We start from the raw sequence: 26775 nt of genomic DNA, 5'->3' as shown, positions 1-26775 counted from the left end.
CCAAAAAAGAAATAACCCAGTCAAGAAATGGGCAGAAGATATGAACAGACACTTCTCCAAAGTAGACATAAAAATGGTCAACAGACTTGTGAAAAAATACTCCACATCAGTTGTTGCCAGAAAATACAAATCAAAACCACAATTAGATACCAACTCACACCAGTTAGAATGGCTAAAATTAACAAAACAGGAAAGAATAGATGTTGGCAAGGATATGGAGAAAGGGGAATCCTCTTACACTGTTGGTGGGAATGCAAGCTGGTACAGCCACTCTGGAAAATAGCATGGATGTTCCTCAGGAAGTTAAAAATAGAGCAAACCTATGACCCAGCAATTTCACTACAAGATATTTACCCCAAAGATACAAATGTAGTGAAAATAAGGAGCACATGCACCCCAGTGTTCAAGGCAGCAATGTCCACAATAGCCAAAATGTGGAAGGAGCCACAGTCCTTCCACAGTTGGATGGATAAAGAAGATGTTGCCCATTTACACAATGGAATATTACTCAGCCATCAGAAAGGATGAATATCTACCATGTACATTGACATGGATGAAACTGGAGGGGATTATCCTAAGTGAAATAAATCAATCCGAGAAAGACAATTACCATATGGTTTCACTTATATGTGGAAAATATGGAATAGTGCAGAGGACTATAGGGGAAGGGAGGGAAAATTGAATGGGAGGAGATCAGAGAGGGAGACAATCCATGAGAGACTCTGGACTCTGGGAAACAAGCTGAGAGTTAAAGTAGGGAAGGGGGTTGAGAGAGGAGTAACAAGGTGGTGGGTGTTAAAGAGGTCATGTATTGTGATGAGCACTGGGTGTTATATGCAACAAATAAATCACTGAACACTACATCAAAAACTAGTAATATGAATGTTGGCTAACTGAGCATAATGATAAAATTTATCTTAATTGAATTTAAAAAATAAAAAAAGAACTGATGGGCCACAGATATAATTAAGGGTAAGCATAGCATGTGGAAGGTTAGTTACAATCTGAGAGAGGGCAGGTTGGGCAGAGTTGAGGTCCTTTCTTAATACCCTGGTCTCCCAGGGTAGATGTTTTGAAAGGGAACAATAGGCAGTTTTGTGTGAAGACAAACACTGCCCGCCCCATCCCACCCAGTGATTATTGGGTAGTAGTAACCCTTGTCATTATCATCTGCACTCTTCTCTGCCTTCTACCAATGAGGAGAGATGAGATGTATTTCTCAGAAATTGTTACCTAAGAGAAAGTAAGAGAATCATATCAGAGACTGACAAATTAGTTGTTTCAGAGCTACAAGGATCAGGCTGGTCATGATTGCAAAGCCAAGTAGAGGCCTTTAGTCTTAATCAAAGCAAAAAAAAAAAAAAAAAATGGGTGCTACCACAAAATCTGACCTAAGAATATTATGATGAAAGTGGTGGAACCAGGCCAATCAGCTACTATTAGCTGAATGAACTTTCTGAAAATAGCCTGCTAGCTCAGAGTTTATTGCAAGGCCACCATTTATCCATTAGGGTTTCTATGGTTGGTTTGCTTCTTTGTTTGTTCGATGTTATGCTAGTCACCAGACAGAACGTCATTACTTTTTTTTTTTTTTAAGATTTTATTTATTTATCAGAGAGAGAGGGAGAGCGAGCGAGCACAAGCAGACAGAATGGCAGGCAGAGGCAGATGGAGAAGCAGGCTCCCTGTTGAGCAAGGAGCCCGCTGTGGGACTCTATCCCAGGACGCTGGGATCATGACCTGAGCCGAAGGCAGCTGCTTAACCAACTGAGCCACCGAGGTGTCCCTGTCATTACTTTTTGATGCAATGTTCAAGAGTCATTGTTTACATATAACACCCAGTGCTCCATGGAATACATGCCCTCCTTAATACCCATCATCAGGCCAATCCATCCCCTAACCCCACTACCCTCTAAAATTCTCAGCTTGTTTCTCAGAGTTCCCAGTCTCTCATGGTTCATCTCCCGCTCCGATCCCCGCCCCCCTTCTATTTTCCTTCCTTCTTATAATGTCCACCATATGTCCCACAAGTAAGTGAACTCCTATAATACTTGGCTTTCTCTACTTGAATTATTTCATTCAGCATAATCTCTTCCGGTCCCGTCCATGTTGATACAAAAGTTGGGTATTCATCCTTTCTGATGGAGGCATAATACTCTGTAGTATATATGGACCACATCTTCCTTATCCATTTGTCCAATGAATGGTGTCTTGGTTCTTTCCACAGTTTGGCGACTGTGCCCATTGCTGCACTATGAACATTGGGGTACAGAGAGCCTTCTTTTCACTACATCTGTATCTTTCGGGTAAATACCCAGTAGTGAAATTGCAGGGTCATGGGGAAGCTCCATTTTCAATTTCTTAAGGAATCTCCACTCTGTTTTCCAAAGTGGTTGCACCAACTTGCATTCCCACCAACAGTGTAAGAGGGTTCCCCTTTCTCACATCCTCTCAAATACATGTGGTTTACTGTCTTGCTAATTATGGCCATTCTAACTGGTTTAAGGTGGTGTCTCAATGTGGTTTTGATTTTAATCTCCCTGATGGCTAGTGATAATGAACATTTTTTTCATGTGTCTGTTAGCCATTTGTGTGTCTTCATTGGAGAAGTGTCTGTTCATATCTTCTGCCGATTTTTTTTACAAAAATTATCTGTTTTGTGTGTGTTGAGTTTGAGGAGATTTTTATAGATCCTGGATATCAGCCCTTTTTCTGTATTGTCATTTGTGAGTATCTTCTCCCATTCCCTGGGTTGCCTCTGTGTTTGGTTCACTGTTTCCTTTGCTGTGCAGAAGCTTTTGATCTTGATGATGTCCCAAAAGTTCATTTTCATTTGTGTTTTCTTTGGCTTTGGAGACATGTCTCGAAAGAAGTTGCTGTGCCTGATGTTGAAGAGCTTACTGCCTATGTTCTCCTCTAGGATTCTGATGGATTGCTGCCTCACGTTGAGGTCTTTTTTATTTTTTTTTAGACTTTATGTATTTATTTGACAGAGATTACAAGTAGGCAGAGAGGCAGACAGAGAGAGAGGAGGAAGCAGGCTCCCTACTGAGCAGAGAGCCTGATGCGGGACTCGATCCCAGGACCCTGGGATCATGACCTGAGCTGAAGGCAGAGGATTTAACCCACTGAGCCACGCAGGCACCTGAACACTGAGGTCGTTTATCCATTTTGAGTTTATCTTTGTGTATGGTATAAGAGAATGGTCGAGTTTCATTCTTCTACACACAGCTGTTCAATTTTCCCAACACCATTTTTTGAAGAGATTGTCTCTTCTCCACTGTATATTTTTTCCTACTTTATCAAAGATTATTTGACCATAAAGTTGAGGGTTCATATCTGGGCTCTCTACTCTGCTCCACTGGTTTATGTGTATGTTTCTATGCCAGTGCCATGCTGTCTTGGTGATCACTGCTTTGTAGTAAATCTTGAAATTAGGCAACATGATGCTTCCAGTTTTGTTTTTCTTTTTCAATATTTCCTTAGCAATTCAGGGTCTCTTCTGATTCCACACAAATTTTAGGATTGTTTGCTCTAGCTCCTTGAAAAATGCTGGGGAATTTTGATCAGAATGGCATTGAAAGTATAGATTGCTCTAGGCAGTATAGACATTTTAACAATGTTTATTCTTCCAACCCATGAGCATGGGATGGTCTTCCATCATTTTGTGTCTTCTTCAATTTCTTTCATGAGTGTTCTGTAGTTCCTCAAGTACAGACCCTTTACCTCTTTGGTTAGGTTGATTCCCAGGTATCTTATGATTCTTGTTGCTATAGTAAATGGAATTGATTCTCTAATTTCCCTTTCTGTATTTTCATTGTTAGTGTATAAGAAAGCAAACTGATTTCTGTACATTGATTTTGTATCCTGCAACATTACTGAATTGCTGTATGAGTTCTAGTAGTTTGGGGGTGGAGTCTTTTGGGTTTTCCATACAAAGTATCATGTCGTCTGTGAAGAGAGAGAGTTTGACTTCTTCATTGCCAATTTGAATATGTTTTATTTCTCTTTGTTGTCTGATTGCTGTTGCTAGGACTTCTAATACTATGTTGAACAAGAGTGGTGAGAGTGGGCATCCTTGTCATGTTCCTGATCTCGGGAAGGCTGTGAACTTTTCCCCATTGAGGATGATATTTGCTGTGGGTTTTTTATAGATATATTTTATGAAGTTCAGGAATGTTTCCTTTATCCCTATACGTTGAAGTATTTTTATCAGGAATGGATGCTGGATTATGTCAAATGCTTTTTCTGCATCGAGAGGACCATATGGATCTTCTCTCTTCTCTTATTGATATGTTCTGTCACATTGGTTGATTTACGAATGTTAAACCACGCTTGCAATCCAGGGATAAATCCCACCTGGTCATGGTGGATAATCTTTTTAATATGATGTTTAATCCTATTATCTAGGATCTTGTTGATAATCTTAGCTTCCATATTCATCACGGATATTGGTCTGAAATTCTCCTTTTTGGTGGGGTCTTTGCCTGGTTTGGGGATCAGGGTAATGCTGGCTTTATAAAAAGAGTCTGGAAGTTTCCCTTCTGTTTCTATTTTTTGAGATAGCTTCAGGAGAATAGCTATAATTTCTTCTTTGAAAGTTTGGTAGAATTCCCCAGGGAATCCGTCAGGTCCCGGGCTCTTGTTTTTTGGGAGGTTTTTGATCACTGTTTCAATCTCGTTACTAGATATTGGTTTCTTCACGTTGTCAATTTCTTCCTGATTCAGTTTTGGAAGTTTATAGGTTTCCAAGAATGCATCCATTTTGTCTAGGTTGCTTAACTTATTGGCATATACCTATTGATAATAATTTCTAATGATTTTTTTCTATTTCCGTGGTGTTAGTTGTGACCTCTCCCTTTTCATTCATAATTTTATTAATTTGGGCTTTCTCTCTTTTCTTTTGGATTAGTGTGGCCAATGGTTTATTGGTCTTATTCTTTCCAAAAACCAGCTTCTAGTTTCATTGATGCGTTCTACTGTATCTCTAGATTTTATCTCATTGATCTCTGCTCTAATCTTGATTATTTCCCTTCCTGTGTGTGGAGTTGGCTTAATTTGTTGTTGATTCTCTAGTTATTTTGTGTATTCTGGATTTTTCTGTTTTTTTGAGGGAGGCTTGGATGACTATGTATTTCCCCCTCAGGACCGTCTTTGCTGTATCCCATAGATTTTGGACCGAAGTGTCTCATTCTCATTGGTTTCTGTGTTCTTCTTTGATTTCCTGGTTGATCCGAGCTTTCTTAGGCAAGGTGGTCTTTAGCTTCCAGGTGTTTGAATTCCTTCCAAACTTTTTCTTGTGGTTGAGCTCTAGTTTCAAAGCATTGTGATCTGAGAATATGCAGGAAATAATATCAATCTTTTGGTATCGCTTGAGCCCTGATTTGTGACCCAGTATGTGATCTATTCTGGAGAAGGTTTCATGTGCACTTGAGAAGAATGAGTATTCTGTTGTTTTAGGGTGGAATGTTCTGTATATATCTATGAGGTCCATCTGGTCCAATGTGTCAAAGCTCTTGTTTCTTTATTGATTTTCTGCTTGGATGATCTGTCTCTTACTGAGAGTGGCATGTTAAGATCCCCTACTATTAATGTAGTCATATCAATATGACTCTTTATCTTAACAGTTCTCTATGTAATTGGCTGCTCCCATATTGGGGGCATAAATATTTACAATTGTTAGATCTTCTTGGTGGATAGGTTCTGTAATAATGGTGTAGTGTCCTTGTGTACCTCTGACTACAGTCTGTAGTTTAAAATCTAATTTATTTGATACAAGAATCTCTACCCCAGCCTTCTTTTGAGGCCCACTGGCATAAAAGATGCTTCTCCCTTCACTTTCAGTCTGGATGTATCCTTAGGTCCAAAATGGGTCTCTTGTAGACAATATATGGATGGGTCCTGTCATTTTATCCATTCTGCAACCCTGTGCCATTTTATGAGTGCATTTAGGCCATTCACGTTGAGAGTGATTATTGAGAGATACGTTTTTATTGACATTGTGTTACCTGTGAAGTCTTTGTTTCTATAGTTTGTCTCCATATATTTCTGCTCAATGATATTCTTGGTTTTTTTTTCCCTATTTTATAGAACCCCCCTTAATGTTTCTTGTAGGCTTGGTGGTCACGTACTCTTAAAACTTGCCCATCTTGGAAACTTGTTATCTCTCCATCCATTTTGAATGTCAGCCTTGCTGGATAAAGTATTCTTGGCTGCATGCTCTTCTCATTTAGTGCCCTGAATACATCTTGCCAGCCCTTTCTGGTTTGCGAGGTTTCTGCGGACAGGTCTGAAATTATTTTGATAGGCTTTCCTCTGTACGTAAGGAATCTCTTCCCCCTAGCTGCTTTCAAGAGCTCCTGTCTAAAATTATGATTCATCATTTTCACAATCATGGGTCTTGAGGTCTTTCTAGAGTCTATGATCTTGGGGGCATAACTTTCTGCCTCTAGGACACGAATGCTGGTTCAATTTGCCAGATTGGAAAATTTTTCATGGAGAATTTGTTCAAGTGTATCCTCTAGTCTTCTTTCTTTCTCATCTCCCTCAGGGATTCCAATAATTCTGACGTTGGAACGTTTCATGGCATCATTTATTTTCCTAATTCTGTTTTCATAGCTTCAGAGTGTTTGTTCCAGGCCTCCTCCTTATCATTTTTCGCTATCAGTTTGTCCTCCAGATCACTAACTCTATCTTCTGCCTCAGTTACACTAGCTTTTCAATAATTTAGATTATATTGGAACTCATTGAGAGCATTGTTAATATCATCCCTGTTGGCTTTCACTTCTTCCCTAACCAATTCCATTTTGTCATTAAAGGCTTTCTCCAACTTAGCCATTGCCTGGATAATTGTTAGCCTGAATTCCCCTTCCAACATACTGTTTATGTCCATATCCAATAGCTCTGATGGAGAGGGCCCAGTCTCTGAATTTTTCCTCTATTGGGCATTTCTCCTCCTAGTCACTTTGGTGAGAGATGGCTGAAGGGATGTGTAGCTGAATGTATCAGCTGTTGTGCAGGCAAGGTACACTCTGGAACGCCTCTGAGCAATTGGGATTCCCCACCAAAAAGAAAGAAAAAAGAAAGAAAGAGGCAGGGGGAGGGGGATAAAGAAAAAAGAAAAGAGAAGACCCAGCCCAAATGGGCCCAAAGGTAAGATATATGAAGTATAAAAACAAAAACAGACAAACAAAAAGATTGACCAAAGTAAATGACAAGGAAAAACGAAAAAGAAAAACCTAGCCAAAATGAACTGGTAATTAATCTGAATAAATCTGTTAGATTTATATACTGCCAGAACAAAAACAAATACACAGAAATACTGACAGAAGAAAAAGATGAGATGGTGGTTATAAATTTTCAGTGTGGGCAAGGAAGGTTATTTTGATTCTTCCTGGATGTGTCTTGATATCTTTGTTAAAGGACTCAACTTTTCTGAGATAAAGGGGGTTTAAAACTGATTTGTATATTGGGGTAGCATTGATTGGGGAAAGGGGATTACCTTGAAGCTCATCTCTATATAAATATTTAAAAAAATAAAATAAAATAATAAAAATAGAAAAAATAGAAAAGCAAAAGAAAAACACAAGCATATGTATCAAAAAATTTCAAGGGGCACCTGGGTGGCTAAGTGGGTTAAAGCCTCTTCTTTCAGCTTGACCTGAGGGTCATGATCCCAGAGTTATGGGATCGAGCCCCACATCGGGCTTTCTGCTCAGCAGGGAGTCTGCTTCCTCCTCTCTCTCTGCTTACTTGTGATCTGTCTGTCAAATAAATAAAAATCTTTTTAAAAAGTTCAAGTTAAAAGGTTATTATGGAATTTGTTGTACTTAACATCTCATTGTGATGGTAAATAGATTTAAAATTATTTAAAAAATTGAAAAGAATGAGAATAGTGGGAACAAATTAAAAATAGAAGTTGTATCTAGTGGTGGCTGTGCTCTTGTTTTTTGTTTGTTTGGTTTTGGTTTTTTTGTTTTCGGTTTTTTTGGCTGGGTCTCTGTGGGTAGGGGCCTGCTGTGTGGTGTTGCAGGTAATCTATCTAGAGTTGAGACCTTCTGCTCACTATCAAGAGGCTGGGCTCTGAGGAAACTGGTTTACAGGCTTTTGTTCTCTGAAGGTTTTTTTTTTTTCCCTCCCCTTGGCGACTTTTGGTGGTTCTTTGGAGGTTTAGAGGAAAGCAAAATGCACCCAGACCTCCATCTCAGAGAGAAGCCTCAGTCTGTTCCCCTCTGGGTGCTCCAGAGCACATAAATTCCCCCTATGCTGCCCACAGAGCACATCCCCAGTCAGGGTCTCTGTGGTCACAGGAACTCCCACTTTTACCCAAAACCATGAGAAGTACTAGTCCAGAGAGCTGGCTTCCAGTGGCTGCCTCCTCCACAGCTCTCTGGGCAGCAGTTCCAGACTGTGGGAACGGTCCCAACCAGAGATAGCACACTGAGATTTTCATGCTGGCCTGGGCTGGGAGTGTTCAGAATCTCCCAGTCCTAGAGAGCACCAGCTAGTGCCTGCAGGGACCTCTCTCAGGGGAGAGTTTGGAGCACGCATGCGGAGTGAAAAAGGCTGTGTTTCTAGAGAGCACAGGTTGGTATCCACACCAGACTCTCAAGGCGCGCCACCATCCAGATGCTATTACATGCTATTACAGGGACCAAGGCCTAGCTTCTTCACTGCACACTCTGGCTCAGTGCTAGCGGTGGCTGTCCTGAGTCCGCGGGGTTAAGTCCCTGTCTCTAATGGCCCAATTCCACCAATTTCCCCTTAAGATCTTTTGCTCTTTTCTTTTTATTTTTTTTTAAGATTTTTTTTAATTTGACAGACAGAGATCACAAGTAGGCAGAGAAGCAGACAGGCTGGCCAAAGTAGGCTCCATGCTGAGCAGACAGTCCAATGCAGGGCTTGATTCTAGGACCCTGGGATCATTACCTGAGCCAAAGGCAGAGGCTTTAAACCACTGAGCCACCCAGACACCCCAGATCTTTTGCTCTTTTTCAATGCTTTCAACCAGACTCCAAGTTAATGCTGGTCCCCAATCACAGGGCACTCTTGTGTTGAGGTATTATTTTCCAATGAGTCACTTCTGGTGGCTCCCTCCCCTTTTGTTTATCTTCTAATATCAGTCTGATGATCCCACTCCACTTTACCTGTCCACTGGTGTCTTCTGCCCATGTAGAGATCCAGAAGTGTATAATTCTAATCTCGGGCTGATTTCGTGGGTGACCAGAATTCTTTGGTAGATAATCAGCTCATTTTAGGGGACTGGTTGAAAGAGCATCTCTTACTTCTCTGCCATCTTGTCTTCACCCCCTAATCTTAATTTTTGAGATGATTTTCAATTTCTTTCCTGAGTTTGGTCAACTCATTCCTTCCTATTTTGAAGAAAGTCTTTTTTTCTGGATTTTCAAGTTTGTTGGAACATATTGGGATTTTTTTAAATATGTCTTCAAAAAATCTTTCAAGAATATCTGTGACATTTGATATTGGTTGAGAGGTCCTGCTATTTTGACAGGTGTAGAAGGGACTGGACAATTTTTATCAGATTCTCATGTTTTGTTTTCTTTTTGCATGTATATATAAAAACTGCCAGTTTCTGTTGTTTGAAATGCATTTTTTTTCTAGACCAGCAATATAAGATTATTTTTTTTAAAGCCAAGAATAAGGTGTTTGCATTGCTTATTAGTTTTCTTAACTCAAGTTTACTGTCTTTTCTTGGAGTAGAGGGTTCAGTTTCTTTAATAAATAATCTCTTTTGGAGAAGAGGGTCTTAACTGATTTTGTGATTTCTTTTTGCTTCTATACAATCCTTAATTACTACCACATCCTTCATCCTATCCCTTCACAGAAAAGCCTTCACTTCTAAGTTGTATGCTCTTCTCCCAGAAGTGATATTTCCCCTCAATTGCCATCTCAAATTCTGAACAGTTTCAACAGTTTCTTTCCAAGTCCTTTTAGCCACTTCTCTGCTCTACCAGGTCTCAGAATTGTTCTCAGAATTTCTTCTATTAGAGTGGGATTCCATCTCCCTGGGCATGATTCTTATCTATACCTGTCAGTCTCCCACTGTTCTCTTTCCTTTTCTGTGTGATTTCTCTCTGATTCTCTACTTCTGTATGAACTCTAGAGCTGTCTCAATTTGTTTCAAATATTTCTTTACTTATTTACATGCAAATTAAAGTTATAGTATTCTTTTATCCCATAGAGAGAAACATACTGTAGGAATTTTTTAAGGGTAGTTTTACTTGAATTTCCTTGGGATTTGTATGGTTTTTGTAGGATGTGTGTTATATTCTAATTCAGACTGCTGTCATTATGTCATGGAACCAGGAAGTCTCTGTACCTCCAATGCTTCATTTTTTTTTTAATGTCAGATCCTTTACATTAAAATAAGATGTCTGAAATTTACCTCTCCATTTTATTTTCAGAATTAAATAAGGTAACACATATAGAACTCCTAATATATGGCACAAAGTAAGTGTTCAACAAATTTTAGTTGTTATGTTGTTATTCTGATGCACACTGTGAGTCTTCTGCTCATTGGATACTTTTACTGGATCCTCATGCATCAAGAATACCCAGGGAGGGAGACACTGATTTATAGCTCTAGATCTTCTCTTAGAAACGTGCTAACACTGTTTTCCTTCCCAAATTCAACTTGAGTTTGACAAATAGTCATTTTTGCCATTTCTATAATTCTAAAAAAAAAAATTCTGTTATTTTTCCATTGAGGATAAATGCTTCTTCAAAAACAAATAATCATAAAAACAGATGGACACATACCTGTACCCCGGGCGGTTAAAAATACATTATATGTTTATAAAAAATAAAAAATTTTTAAAAATAATAAAAAAATAAAAAAATAAAAGCAGATGGACTGGTAATGAATACAAATGCTTTGTGGGTCCCAGCAGGAGGGCTGTAATGTTGGCTTTGCCTCTCACTCTGCCTGATCTGCCTGCATTGGTTCCTGTGCCATCTGGTATTTATAAGACTTACTTTTTCAAACTGAGCTGTTTAATCTTTCTTTCACTTTACGTTTTTTCCTCTTCCTTTTTCTGAAGCTTCCCATCCTTATTGCTCTCTCTTTTTCCCAACATACCCTCTACCCTCTCTTGCATCCTCAATCACAACTAGGTGATTGATCTCCAGAGTGTCACTAATATAAATATAAACAAACAATTTATATTTAGAATATACCTCCATCCAAATTAGAATTAACATACACCACTCATTCAGTTTCCACTTCTTTTTCCAACTGAATTTACTAAGCCGTCACTGCCTAAGGTATAGACTATATAATATGTAATGCATTCTGGGTAAATGACTGACTTAGGATGGGGCACTGATAAAACAGTTGCCCTTGAACCTCAAGACTTTAGTGAAAAAGCTGGTTCTTAGATCACCCCATAAATAAAGACATATCTTATGCAAGGGGCACCAGACAAACATACAGAATGCTCAATTGTTATTGCCTAGGAATTCTTGGAAACCATTCCAGTCTAACTTCCTGACTTTAGAATAAGAACTGTTCTTTGCATCTCTACTTTCCCACTACTCAAGAGAGAACCCAACATGCATAGAGTTCTTAGGTAATGTAGAATGCTGAATAATGGCTCCCCGAAGATATCTAGGTCTTAATCCCTGGAACTGGTGAATGTTTCTTTACATATCAAAAAGGGAGTCTCAGATGTGATCAAGTTTAAGGATCTGTAGATGGGAGATTATAACTGGAATATCTGGATGGATCTACTATAGTAACTGGGATTTGTGTAAGAGGGAGGCAGGAGATCTGTGTAAGAAAAGAAGGAAGAAAGTGTCAAGGGGTCAAGATGTGTCAATGGAAGTTAAAGGGTTGGAGCTGATGTGAAGAAAGGGTCACAAGCCGGGAAATGCAAGTAACCTCCAGAAGCTCAAGAAAGAAAGAAGACAGATTCTCCCCACAAAAGCTTCCAGAAGGAATGAGCACTGCCAATTCCTTAACCCAAGGCCTTTGAAATTGATTTGGGTCTTTTGAGGTCCCCAAACTGTAAGAGAATAAATTTTTGAGGTTTTAAACTACAAATTTTTGGTAATTTCTCACAGCACCACCAAGAAACTAATACAGGCAATGTTAACTTTTTAAAAAATGTATTTACTCTTCACATAACATTCAAATTCAGCAGACTTAAAGGACTTGTCCAAGTTCACAAGGATGGTTATAGGCAAAGTTTTTATTAGAACTAGAATGACTATGTATCAGTTAACTTGATGCATAACAAATAAACCTGAACTTAGTGGTTTGAAACAATGAACATTGATTTAGTTAACAATTTTACAGATCACAAATTAAAGCTAGGCTCACCTGGGTAGTTTTTCTGATGTTTACTGAGCACATTCATGCATCTGCAGTCAGTTACCAAGTTATCTGGGGACTGGCTGATCTGTGATGGCCTCATCTGGTTAGGATTTGTTTTTGCTCCACGTGATCTTATCAGTCTCTAGCACATTCACTCAGGCATGTTCTCATGGCAGCTGGACAGAGCTCCAAAAGAAATAATGAAAATATGCAAGATAAACTGGGGCCTGGGCTTGAAACTGGCACATCACTTCCATTATATTTTAACTGGCCAAAGCCAAGTCATAAGTAAGTCCAGATTCAAGGAGGGGAAATAGACTCCTCTTTTTTTGATGGAGAAGCTGAAATTCATATTGGAAAGGATGTTGATGAAGAAATGATTGATTTTGCAATGTACTCCATCATATAACTTATATCTTAAGTTGGATCACTTAGAATGAAAGGGTATGCTTTTAAGAATTACATCAAGAAAACAGATATAAACCAGTACTGTTCCAAGTGTTAGGGTATTAGGACCCTTATCTCCTGACTCCCAACCCAAGGCTCATATGTCTCCAGACTGTGTTACCATACTGCTTTTATGATTTTTGGAGGAAGCCACAGAACTTGCAGAGGCTAGACCTCAAATCTGAGTCCTAGCCAAAGATTAATGTGAATGCTATTCCTGGTGTCTAGGTAAATAATTATGAAGAATTCGTTTTCCCATTTTTCTCTATAACCCATGTGTCTTCTCCTTTAAAAACTCTTCCCTGAGGCCTCTAGCACATTTCGGTGGTCATCAAAGAGTTATCATCAATAAAAATAGCTGCTGCTCTCAGTTTGGCTCTTGATGCTAACTGTTCAGTGTGTCTGTGTTTTTAGTGTGAATGTACATTTTATAAATATAAAAATTTGAAGAAAATAATTTCTAGAGTTCCCAACTGAAGCTTTTTATTTAAGCATGAGTGTATAAAGCTTTCCTCTGTGAATTTGAATCTTGTCATGTATTCCTGTTGACCTGAGCTGTAGGGAATCTGGCCTCCTTTTCTAATATTGTCAAGCCTTTCAAGGGTTTATTTTAAAAAACTTATTTTATAGATTGGTTTATAAAAAGGTTATTATTTGTTCAAATAATATGGTATTTTAAAAAATATTTTATTTATTTATTTAATAGAGAGATCACAAGAAGTCAGAGAGGCAGGCAGAGAGGGAGGGGGAAGCAGGCTCCCCACCAAGTGGAGAGCCCAATGTGGGGCTCATTCCAGGATTCCGAGATCATGACATGAGCCGAAGGTGGAGGCTCAACCCATTGAGCCACCCAGGTGCCCCCCAAATAATATGGTACTGTTTTTTGAAGAAGAATTTCTCAAACAACTTTGGAAATATTATTACTATGGTGTGAAGTCATGAGCTGGGGAATTTTAGAACTTATCTGAAAACCTAGAAATCTGAGGGGAGGGGCAAGATGGCAATGGACTTAAGGAACCCTATTTCAACTGGTCCCCTGAATTCAGCTGAATATCTGCCAGACCACCCTGAACACCCATGAAATCAGCCTGACATGTAAGAAGAAATATCAGGACCTATACCAACAGAATATCTCCAGCAGCCTATTTTGAGTATGAAGTAGGGAGCAGCAATTCTGCAGGCAGATATCAGAAGATAAAAAGAAAGGAGATGGAGCTGCCATAAGCGCTGGTGCTGGTGCTGGGAAGGTGAAATAACACAGGAATGCAAAATTGTCCCACACTGGGGCTGGGACAGATTCGCAGACTGGTAGCCACTAGGAAAGGACTTTAGGACAGACTCCCGGGCTGAAACCTGGAGCTGTGTGGGCACACATGTGACCTGGGGGTGGCTGGCAGTTTTAGAAGCACAAAGGGCAGAGATGCGCTTGGTCTAGAAGTGAGGTTTGGGAGTATTACTGTGGAGAGAACAGAACCAGGTTTCTGTGTTTTTTAGCAGCACAGACAAAAATGGAGTCATTGTGGCCTAGAGGCCTTTCTGAAGAAGTCTGTGATCTCTCTGTTCTGAGATAGAAGTTTGGACACAGTCACTTCTGCTCTGACTCTTGGAAGGGACAGAGAAACCCAACACGGAAAGCCACCAAAGAATAACCCCCCCCCAAAACAGTTTTCATTGAGCCTATACCCCCTTACAGGGGGCAAGGAATTCTGCCCAAACAGGGTTGCCTGAGTAACAGGGTTGCACGCACCTCCCCGCAGAAGACAGACTGAAAGAACAAGAAGCCAAGAACCTTAAAGTCCCTATAAAACACGTGCATCTTTCTTGGTCTGTGGTCAATAGTTTGGACGTTTTACATTCCCTCAACCACCTCTCACCAGAATGACTAGGAGGAACCCTCAACCGAGGAAAAATTCAGAGACTGTAACCTCTGCCTCAGAACTAATGGATATGGACTTAAGATGTCAGAAATAAACTTTAGGGTAACAGTTATGCAGACAACAGCTAGGTTGGAGAAAACCATTAATGGCAACATAGATTCTCTAAGGGCAGAAGTGAGAGGTGATCTGGCAGAACTTAAAAATGCTATCAGTGAGATTCAATCTAATCTAGATACTCTAACAGCTAGAGTAAACGAGGCAGAAGATCTAATTAGTGATCTAGAAGACAAACTGATAGAAAAGAATGATCAGCAAGAGGCCTGGAGCAAACAGGTTAGAAGCCATGAAAACAGAATTATAGAAATAAAAGACACCATGGAACATTCCAGCATCAGAATTATTGGGATCACTGAGGGGGTGAAGAGAGAGAGAGGACTAGAAGATATAGCTGAGCAAATCATAGCTGAAAATTTCCCTAATTTGGGAAAGGAAACAAATGTTTATGTCCTAGAGGCAGAGAGGACACCCCTGAAGATCGACGAGGGAAGAGCGACCCCCAGATATATGATTGTGAAACTCATGACTCTAAAATCAGAGAAAATATCTTGACAGTAGCCAGGGCAAAGAGATTATTTACATACAGTGGACAGAACATCAGAATAATGTCAGCCTGTCCACAGAAACCTGGCAAGCCAGAAAGGGCTGGCAAGACATATTCAGGACACTAAATGAGAAGAACATGCAGCCAAGAGTACTTTATCCAGCAAGGCAGTCATTTAGAATGGATGGAGAGATAAAGAGCTTCCAAGACCAGCAAAGACTAAAAGAATATGTATCCACTAAGCCGGCCCTGCAAGAAATATTAAGGAGGATTCCCTAAAAGAAAGACCCCAAGAGTAATAAAGAACAGAAATTTACAGAGACCATATATAGAAACAAGGACCTCCCAGTTAACATGATGACAATAAAAACATCTCTTTCAATAATCATTCTCAATGTCAACTGCCTAAATGCTCCCATAAAATGGCACAGGAGAGCAGACTGGATAAAAAAACAGGACCCGCCCATATGTTGTATACATGAGACTCATTTTGAACCTCAAGATATATCTGGACTGAATGTGGAGGGATGGAGTACCATCTTTCATTCCAATGAACCCCAAAAGAAAGCTGGGGTAGCAATTTGCATATCAAAAAACCTTGATTTTAAGTTAAAGACTGTAGTCAAAGATACACAAGGACACTATACCATTCTAAAAAGGTCTATCCAACAAGAAGATTTAACAATTGTAAATATCTATGCCCTCAACATGGGAGCAGCCAACTACATAGACCAACTGTTAACCAAAAAAAAAAAAAAAAAAAAAAAAAAAAGACACATATTAATAATAATAGGTTAATTGTAGGAGACTTTAACACTCAATTCTCAGCAACACACAGAACATCTAAGCAGAAAATCAACAAAGAAACAAGAGCATTGAATGACATACTCGACCACATGGACCTCATAGATATATGCAGAACATTCCACCTGATAACAACAGAGTACTCATTCTTCTTGAGCACACATGAAACTTTCCCCAGAATAGATCACATACTAGGTCACATATCAGGTCTCAACCAAAAGATTGAGATTATTCCCTAAGCATTCAGTCACAATGCTTTGAAACTGGAACTCAATCACAAGAAAAAATATGGAAGGAATTCAAACACCTGGAACCTAAAGACCATTCCACTCAGGAATGTATGCATCAACCAGGGAATCAAAATGAGAAACCAATTGAGAAACCAATGAGAATGAAAACACATCAGTCCAAAAGCTATGGGATGTGTCAAGGGCCGTCCTAAGGGGAAATACATAGCCATTCAAGGCTCACTCAAAGAAATAGAAAAATCCCGAATATATAAACTCTCCTTATACCTTAAAGAACTGGAGAATCAACAAAAAATTAAGCCTACCCCATGCACAAGAAGGGAAATAATTAAGATTAGAGCAGAAATCAATGAATTAGAAACCAGAGATAGAGCACATCAACAAAACTGGAAGCCGGTTCTTTGAAAGAATAAATAAGATTGATAAAAAACTGGTCAGACTAATCCAAGAGAAAAGAAAAAGGACCCTAATTAATAAAATTATGAAAGAAAGCAAATAGATCATGACTAACACCAAGAAAATAGAAACAATCATCAGAAATTATTATCAACAGCTATACACCAATATAGAAATGACTTTCATTTCTTAAGCAACCTAGAAGAAATTGATACATTCCTGGAAACCTATACACTTCCAAGACTGCATCAGGAAGAAATTGACAACCTGAATAGACCAATCCCTAATAATGAGATTGAAATGGTGATCAAAAACCTCCCCCAAAACAAGAGTCCAGGACCTGATGGATTCACTGGGGAATTCTACCAATCATATTCTAAGAATAGTACCTATACTCCTGAAGCTGTTTCAAAAAATAGGAACAGGAGGAAAACGTCCAGACTCTCTATGATGCTAGCATCATCTTGATCCCTAAACTAGACATAGACCCCATTCAAAAGGAGAATTTCAGACCAATATCCCTGATATATATGAATGCCAATATTCTCAACAAGATTCTAGCTGATAGGATCCAACAGTACGTTAAAAAGATTATCCACCATTGACCAGGTAGGATTCATCCCTGGGATGGTTGGTTCAACATGAGTGGTTCAACATTGGCAAATCAATGAGTGTGATAGAACAAATCAATAAGAGAAGAGAGAAAAACTACATGGTCCTCTCAATTGATGCAGAAGAAGGCTTTGACAAAATACAGCATCTGTTCCTGATCAAAACACTTCAAAGTATTGGAATAGAGGGAATATTCCTCAACTTCACAAAATCTATCTATGAAAAACCCAAAGCAATATCATCCTCAATGGGGAAAAGCTCACAGCCTTCCCGTTGAGATCAAGAACACAAGAGTGCCCACTCTCACCACTCTTGTTCAACATAATATTAGAAGTCCTAGCAACAGCAATCAGACAACAAAGAGAAATAAAAGGTATTCAAATTGGCAATGAAGAAGTCAAACTCTCTCTTTGCAGATGACATGAAACTTCTTGTGGAAAACCCAAAAGACTCTACCCCTAAATTGCTAGGACTCATACAGCAATTCAGTAATGTGGCAGGATACAAACTCAATGCACAGAAATCAGTTGCTTTCTTATACACTAACAATGAAACTGTATAAAGGGAAAATAGAGACTTGATTCCCTTCAGAATGGAAAATAGCACCAACAGCCATAAGATACCTTGTGATAAACCTAAATGAAGAGGTAAGAATGGATACACACGGAACTACAGAACACTCATGAAAAAAAATTGAAGACACAGAAAGATGGGAAAACATTCCATGCTCATGGATTTGAAGAATAAACATTGTTAAAATGTCTATACTGTCCAGAGCAATCTATACTTTCAATGTCATCCTGATCAAAATTCCACCAGCATTTTTCAAAGTGCTGGAACAAACAATCAAAATACTTATATGGAACCAGAAAAGACCTCGAGTTACTAAGGAAATGTTGAAAAAGAAAAAACTGGGGGCATCACATCCCTGATTTCAAGCTTTATTATAAAGCTGTGATCACCAAGACATCATGGTACTGGCATAAAAACAGACACACAGACCAGTGGAACATAGTAGAGAGCCCAGATATGGACCCTCAACTCTATGGTCAATTAATCTTCGACAAAACAGGAAAAAATATACAGTGGAAAAAAGACAGTCTCTTCAATAAATGGTGCTGGGGAAACTGGACAACTCTGTATAGAAGAATGAAATTTGACCATTCTCTTACACCATACACAAAGATAAACTCAAAATGGATAAAAGACCTAAATGTGAGGCAGAATACATCAGAATCATAAAGGAGAACACGGGTAGTAACCTCTTTGATATCAGCCACAGCAACTTCTTTCAAGGTATGTCTCCAAAGGCAAAGGAAACAAAAGCAAAAATGAACTTTTGGGACTTCATCAAGATCAAGCTTCTGCACAGCAAAGGAAACAGTCAACAAAACAAAGAGGCAACCCACGGAATGGGAGAAGATATTTGCAAATGACAGTACAGACAAAAGTTTGATATCCAGGATCTAAAAAGAACTTCTCAAACTCAACACACACAAAACAGAAAATCATGTCAAAAAATGGGAGATGATAAAGAACTTAGCAAACTCAACACCCAAAGAACAAATAATCCAATCAAGAAATGGGCAGAGGACATGAACAGACATTTCTGCAAAGAAGACATCCAGATGGCCAACAGACACATGAAAAAGTGCTCCATATCACTCGGCATCAGGGAAATACAAATCAAAACCACAATGCGATATCACCTCACACCAGTCAGAATGGCTAAAATCAACAAGTCAGGAAATGACAGATGCTGGCGAGGATGCGGAGAAAGGGGAACCCTCCTACACTGTTGGTGGGAATGCAAGCTGGTGCAGCCACTCTGGAAAACAGCATGGAGGTATCTCAAAATGTTGAAAATAGAACTTCCCTATGACCCAGCAATTGCACTATTGGGTATTTACCCTAAAGATACAAACTTACTGATCCAAAGGGGCACGTGCACCCGAATGTTTATAGCAGCAATGTCCACAATAGCCAAACTATGGAAAGAACCTAGATGTCCATCAACAGATGAATGGATCAAGAAGATGTGGTATATATACACAATGGAATACTATGCAGCCATCAAAAGAAATGAAATCTTACCATTTGCGACAACATGGATGGAACTAGAGCGTATCATGCTTAGCGAAATAAGTCAAGCAGAGAAAGACAACTATCATATGATCTCCCTGATATGAGGAAGTGGTGATGCAACATGGGGGCTTAAGTGGGTAGGAGAAGAATAAATGAAACAAGATGGGATTGGGAGGGAGACAAACCATAAGTGACTCTTAATCTCACAAAACAAACTGAGGGTTGCTGGGGGGAGGGGGTTTGGGAGAAGGGGGTGGGATTATGGACATTGGGGAGGGTATGTGCTTTGGTGAGTGCTGTGAAGTGTGTAAACCTGGTGATTCACAGACCTGTACCCCGGGGGATAAAAATATATGTTTATAAAAAATAAAAAATTAATTAAAAATTTAAAAAAAAATGGGAGATGACATGAACAGACACTTCTTCAATGAAGACATACAAATGGTTATCAGACACCTGAAAAAATGTTTATCATCATTAGCCATCAGGGAGATTCAAATTAAAACCACATTGAGATACCACCTTACACCAGTTAGAATGGTCAAAATTAGCAAGACAAGAAACTGCATGTGTTGGAAGGGATGTGGAGAAAGGGGAACCCTTTTACACTGTTGGTGGGAATGCAAGTTGGTGCAGCCTCTTTGGAGAACAGTGTGGAGATTCCTCAAGAAATTAAAAATAGAGCCTCTCTATGGCCCTGCAATTGCACTACTGGGTATTTACCCTAGAGATACAGATGTAGTGAAAAGAAGGGCCATCTGTACCCCAATGTTTATAGCAGCAATGGCCACGGTTGCCAAACTGTGGAAAGAACCAAGATGCCCTTCAACGGATGAATGGATAAGGAAGATGTGGTCCATATACACTATGGAGTATTATGCCTCCATCAGAAAGGATGAATACCCAACTTTTGTAGCAACATGGACGGGACTCAAAGAGATTATGCTGAGTGAAATCAGTCAAGCAGAGAGAGTCAATTATCATATGGTTTCACTTATTTGTGGAGCATAACAAATAGCATGGAGGACATGGGGAGTGAGGAGAAGGGAGTGGGGGGGAATTGGAAGGGGAGGTGAACCATGAGAGACTGTGAACTCTGAAAAACAACCTGAGGGTTTTGAAGAGGTGGGGGGTGGGAGGTTGGGGGAACCAGGTGGTGGGTATTGGAGAGGGCACGGATTGCATGGAGCACTGGGTGTGGTACAAAAACAATGAATACTGTTATGCTGAAAATAAATAAATAAAAGAAATAAAAATTAGCTTTGAAAATTTAAAAAATATCATTCACAGCTTTATGACATATACATTTTTAATAAATGCATTTTTTGTAGTTTCAGTCAAGTTATTCATTGAACTGTTGGATAGATGGAGCCAAAAGGTAAGCTCTTCCAGGTTGATAGGTATCCTTTAATAAGCACCATTCAAGTGATTACACACCCTCCAATTGTATAACATCGGTATTTAACCATTTTTCCTAGACATAAATAAAACCACATTAAATTGTTAGTGCTCATTTTGTCTATTGAATTTTTCAAATCTACTTATTCTTACAAAATAGGAAATATATGTAGTCTGAAATGGTTTGTTCATGAGAATCCATGAAGGCTTGTAGTAATTGTTGCATCCTTATCATTCACTCTGTAACTATGCCTAGAATTAATATGAAGCTCATTAGTCTACAGCATCGAGAACTTACACTCTTCTGATGTTAGAAAAATATATGCCTGTCTCCAATATTTCCAATATGGTTTATAATTTTTCAGTAAAAATTGGGTAATTTGGCAGTCTCATTGTTAAATGTCATAGTACTGTGGAATAGAATCAGTGAGGAGGTTCAACATTATTTAGACTTGATAATTATTCATTATATCTTAATTTGCCCTGAGTTTTAGTTTCTTCTCATGAGTGACTCATCTTTTAATATTAATCTGTGCAACAAACAGAATATGGTAAGATATATAAAACTCCTAGCTCTAGAGGACAACCAGGCAATGAGAATTCATGTTTGTTTCTTTTTAAAACTGAGATATAATTGACTTTATAACATTAGTTTCCAGTGTACAATATGATTCAATTTTTATGTAAGAGGATTCATGTTTGAGAGTCACACAGGAAATTTTAGTGGAAGGCAAGGGGTGCCAAAGGACCTATCTCCTCCTATTTCCCTACCCCAAACTATTTATTTCTCTGTGAAATACATATGCAGCAGTTTTCATCTCTGTCAGGCAGCAGTTTCATTCATTTACCAGCTATCTTGCTTCAAAAATCCCAAATCTGATGTGGGGGCAAGTCGATGGAGAAGTAGGAGACCTTGTTTCAACTGGTCCCCTGAAATGAGCCAAATATCTACGAGAACACTCTGAACGTCCATGAAATCGGCCTGAGATGTATACACTTCTGGATATCTACAGGGGAAGGAGATCATCAATGGAGAGTTAGGGTATAACAGAGGCAGATCAAATTAGTGATCTAGAAGACAAACTGATAGAACAGAAGAATTGGGGGGGGGGGGCGCTGAAACAAACAGCTTAGAGGCCGGGAAAACAGAATTAGGGAAATAAATGGAGCCATGAAATGTTGCAATGTCAGAATTATTGGGATCCCTGAGTGGGTGGAGAAAGACAGAAGACTAGAAAATAGAGTTGAACAAATCTTGGATGAAAATTTCCCTAATCTGGAGAATGGAACAAGTGTTCATGTTCTAGAGGCAGAAAGGACATTCCCCAAGATCAACGAGTCTAGAAAGACCTTCAGACACTTAATTGTGAAATTCACAAATCATAATTTCAGAGAGGAGGTATTAAGGGCAGCTAGGGGAGAGAGATTACTTATGCACATAGGACTGTCCATCAGAATAATATCAGACCCGTCAACAAAAACCTGGCAAATCAGAAAGGGCTGGCAAGACATACTCAGGGCACTAAATGAGAAGAACATGCAGCCAAGAATACTTTATCCAGAAAGATTGACATTCAAAATGGATGGAGAGATAGAGAGCTTCCAAGACCATCAAGGTTTAAAAGAGTATGTGACCACCAAGCTGGCACTACAAGAAATACTAAGGGGGTTGGGGGAGTTCTATAAAAGAAGAAAGAACCTAAGAGTGACATAAAACAGAAATTTACAGAGACAATCTTTAGAAACAAGGACTTCACAGGCAACATGATGTCCATAGAAACATATCTTTCAATAATCGCTCTCAGTGTGAATGACCTAAATGCATAAAATAGCACAGGGTTGTATACTGGCTAAAACAATGGGACCCATTCAAATGCTGTCTACAAGAGACACATTTGGAACCTAAAGATATATCCAGACTGAAAGTGAAGGCTGGAGAAGCATCTTTCATGCCAAAAGGCCTCAAAAAAAAAAAAAAAAAAAAAAAAAAGCTGGGGTAGCAATTCTCATATCAGATAAATTAGACTTACTGTGTTCAGAGATACAGAAGGACAATACATCATTCATTAAGGGACTATCCACCAAGAAGATCTAACAATTGTAAATATTTATGCCCCCATATTGGGTTTTTCTGGAGCAGCCAACTACATAACCCAACTGTTAAACAAAATAGTCATATTGATATGAATACATTAATCATAGGGGATTGTAACATGCCACTCTCAGTAATAGACAGATCATCCAAGCAGAAAATCAACAAAGAAACAAGAGCAGTGAATGACACACTCAACCACATGGACCTCACAGATATCTACAGAACATTCCACCCTAAAACAACAGAATACTCATTCTACTCAAGCACACATGGACCTTCTCCAGAATAGACCACACACTGGGTCACAAATCAGGGCTCAACTGATGTTAAAAATTTCAGATTATTCCCTGCGTATTCTCAGACCACAATGCTTTACAACTAAAACTCAACTAAAAGAAAAAGTTTGGAAGGAATTCAAACACTTGGAAGCTAAAGACTTTGGAAGGACTACAAACACTTGGAAGGTAAAGACTACAAACACTTGGAAGCACAAGAATGTTTGGTACAACCAGGAAATCAAGGAAGAACTTAATTCATGGAAACCATTGACAATGAAGAAATATCAGTCCAAAACCTATGGGATATGGCAAAGACCATATAAGGGGAAATACATAGCTATCCAAGGCTCACTCAAGAACATTAAAAAGAAAATCCCAAATATACCAACTCTCTGACACCTTAAAGAACTGGAGAATCAACAACAAATTAAGCCAACCCTGTACACATGATGTGAAATAATTAAGATCAGAGCAGAGATCAATGAGTTAGAAACTAGAAATACAGTATAACGCATCAATGAAACTAGAAGCTAGTTTTTTGAAAGAATCAATAAGACCGATAAACCATTGGCCAAACGAATCCAAAAGAAAAGAGAGAAGGCTAAATTAATAAAATTATGAACGAAAAGGGAGAGATCACAACTAACACCAAGGAAATAGAAATAATCATCAGAAACTATTGTCAACAGTTATATGCCAATAAGTTAAGCAACCTAGATGAAATGGATGCATTCCTTGAAAACTGTAAACTTCCAAGATTGCATCAGGAAGAAATTGACAACCTGAAGAGACAAATATCTAGTAATAAGATTGAAGCAGTGATCAAAAACCTCCCAAAGAACAAGAGCCGGGGACCTAATGGACTCCCTGGGGAATTCTACCAAACTTTCAAAGAAGAAATACTACCCATTCTCTTATAGCTGTTTCAAAAAATAGAAACAGAAGGAAAACTTTCAGACTCTTTCTATGAAACCAGCATTACCCTGATCCCCAAACTGGCAAAGACCCCATCAAAGAGGAGAATTTCAGACCAATATCCCTGATGAATATGGATGCCAAGATTCTCAACAAGATCCTAGCTGATAGGATCCAACAATACATTAAAACGATTATCCACCATGACCAGGTAGGATTTATCCCTGGGATGCAACTGTGGTTCAACATTTGCAAATCAGTGAATGTGACAGAACAAATCAATAAGAGATTTGTCCTCCCAATTGATGCAGAAGAAGCATTTGACAAAATACAGAATGCTTTCCTCAATAAAACTCTCCAAAGTACAGGGATAGAGGAAACATTCCTCAATGTCATAAAATCTATCTGCAAAAATTCCACAGCAAATATCATTCTCAATGGGGAAAGGCCCACTCTCATCACTGTTGTTTGACATAGTACTAGAAGTCCTAGCAACAGCAATCAGACAACAACAACAGCAACAACAACAAAAAATAGATATTCAAATTGGCAAAGAGAAGTCAAACGCTCTTCACAAATCATGTGACACCCCCAAACTACTAGAACTCATACAGAATTCAGTAATGTGGCAGGATACAAAATCAATGTACAGAAATCAGTTGCTTTCTTATACAGTAACAATGAAACTATAGAAAGGGTAATTAGAGAATCGATTCCATTTACTCTAGCACCAAGAACCATAAGATACCTGGGAATAAACCTAACAAAAGAGGCAAAGGTTCTGTACTTGAGGAACTACAGCACACTCAGGAAAAAAATTGAAGAAGACATAAGAAGATGGAAAAATATTCCATGCTCAAGGATTGGAAGAATAAACATTGTTAAAATGTCTATGCTGCCCAGAGCAATCTATACTTTCAATGCCATCCCGATCAAAATTCCACCAGCATTTTTCAAAGTGCTGGAACAAATAATCCTAAAATTTATATGGAACCAGAAAAGACCCAGAATTGCTAAGGAAATGTTGAAAAAGAAAAACAAAGCTGGGGGCATCATGTTGCCCAATTTCAAGCTTTACTACAAAGCTGTAATCACCAAGAGAGCCTGGTACTGGCACAAAAACAGACAGGTAGACCAGTGGAACAGAGTAGAGAACCCAGATATGGACCTGCAAGTCTATGGTCAAATAATCTTTGAGAAAGCAGGAAAAAATATCCAGTGGAAAAAAGACAGCCTCTTCAGTAAATGGTGCTGCAAAAACTGGAGAGCTATGTATAGAAGAATGAAACTCTACCATTCTCTTATACCATACACAAAGATAAGCTCAAAATCGATAAAGGATCTCAATGTGAGGCAGGAATATATCGAAATCCTAGAAGAGAACATAGGCAATAACCTGTTGACATTGGCCACAGCAACTTCTTTCAAGGTATGTCTCCAAAGGCAATGGAACCACAGCAAAAATAAACTTTCGGGACTTCATCAAAATCAAAATCTTCTGCACAGCAAAGGAAACAGTCAATGAAACAAAGAGGCAACCCACACAATGGGAGAAGATACTTGAAAATGACAGTACAAAGGGCTGATATCCAAGATCTATAAAGGACACCTCAAACTCAACACCCACAAAACAGATAATCATGGCAAAAAATAGGCAGAAGACATGAACAGAAACTTCTCCAATGAAGACATACAAATGGCTAACACATGAAAAAATGTTCATCATCACTAGCCATCAGGGAAATTCAAATCAAAACCACGCTGAGATACCACATTAACACCAGTTAGAATGGCCAGAAGTAACAAGACAGGAATCAGCAAGTGTGGAGAGGATGTGGAGAAAGGGGAACCCTCTAACACTGTTGATGGGAATGCAAGTTGGTGCAGCCACTTTGGAATACAGTGTGGAGATTCCATAAGAAATTAAAAATAGAGCTTCCCTATCACCCTGCAATTGCACTACTGGGTATTTACCCCAAAGATACAGATGTAGTGAAAAGAAGGGCTATCTGTATTCCAATGTTCATAGCAGCAATGGCCAGAATTGCCAAACTGTGGAAAGAGCCAAGATACCTTTCAGTGGATGAATGGATAAATAGGATCTGGTCCATATATACAATGGAGTATTATGTCTCCATCAGAAAGGATGGATACCCTACTTTTATCAACATGAACAGGACTGGAGGAGATTATGCTGAGTGAAATAAGTCAAGGAGAGAAAGTCAATTATATGGTTTCACTTACTTGTGGTGCATAAGGAATAACATGGAAGACATTAGGGGAAAGGAAAGGAAAAGTGAATTAGGGTAAATCGGGGGGAGATGAACCATGAAAGGGTGTGGACTCTGAGAAACAAACTGAGGGTTTTGAATGGAGGTGTAGGGGGTTAGGTGAACCTGGTGTTGGGTGCTAAGGAGGGCACGTGTTGCATGGAGCACTGGGTGTGGTGTTATAAACAGTGAATCTTGGAACACTAAAAAAAAAAAAAAGTCCCATATCCCCAAACATAAAATATTTTCTCAAGTATTCTGAAGTTAAGGTGATTAGGATGGAATTTTATTTTTTAACTTTCCAAATCAACAGATGTTATTTTTAACATTAAATTTGGTTATGAGAATACAGATGTATACACTAGGCACCATAAAGCAGTGATGAGCATTTGCATTTTAGGGCAATAATTAACTC

General features: G+C 38.9%; 1 protein-coding gene across 1 annotated transcript in view; it reads left to right on the top strand.

Annotated features, from left to right (window-relative positions):
* The window catches only part of LOC132006506 (arylamine N-acetyltransferase 1), a 149879-nt gene that overhangs the window by 121578 nt on the left and 1526 nt on the right, over window positions 1–26775 (top strand). The window lies entirely within an intron of this gene.

This window comes from Mustela nigripes, chromosome 18 (assembly GCF_022355385.1).
Source record: "Mustela nigripes isolate SB6536 chromosome 18, MUSNIG.SB6536, whole genome shotgun sequence".
Classification (NCBI taxonomy): domain Eukaryota; kingdom Metazoa; phylum Chordata; class Mammalia; order Carnivora; family Mustelidae; genus Mustela; species Mustela nigripes.
Note: the sequence above shows the minus strand (reverse complement) of the source record. Positions and strands in the feature narration are given on the sequence as shown.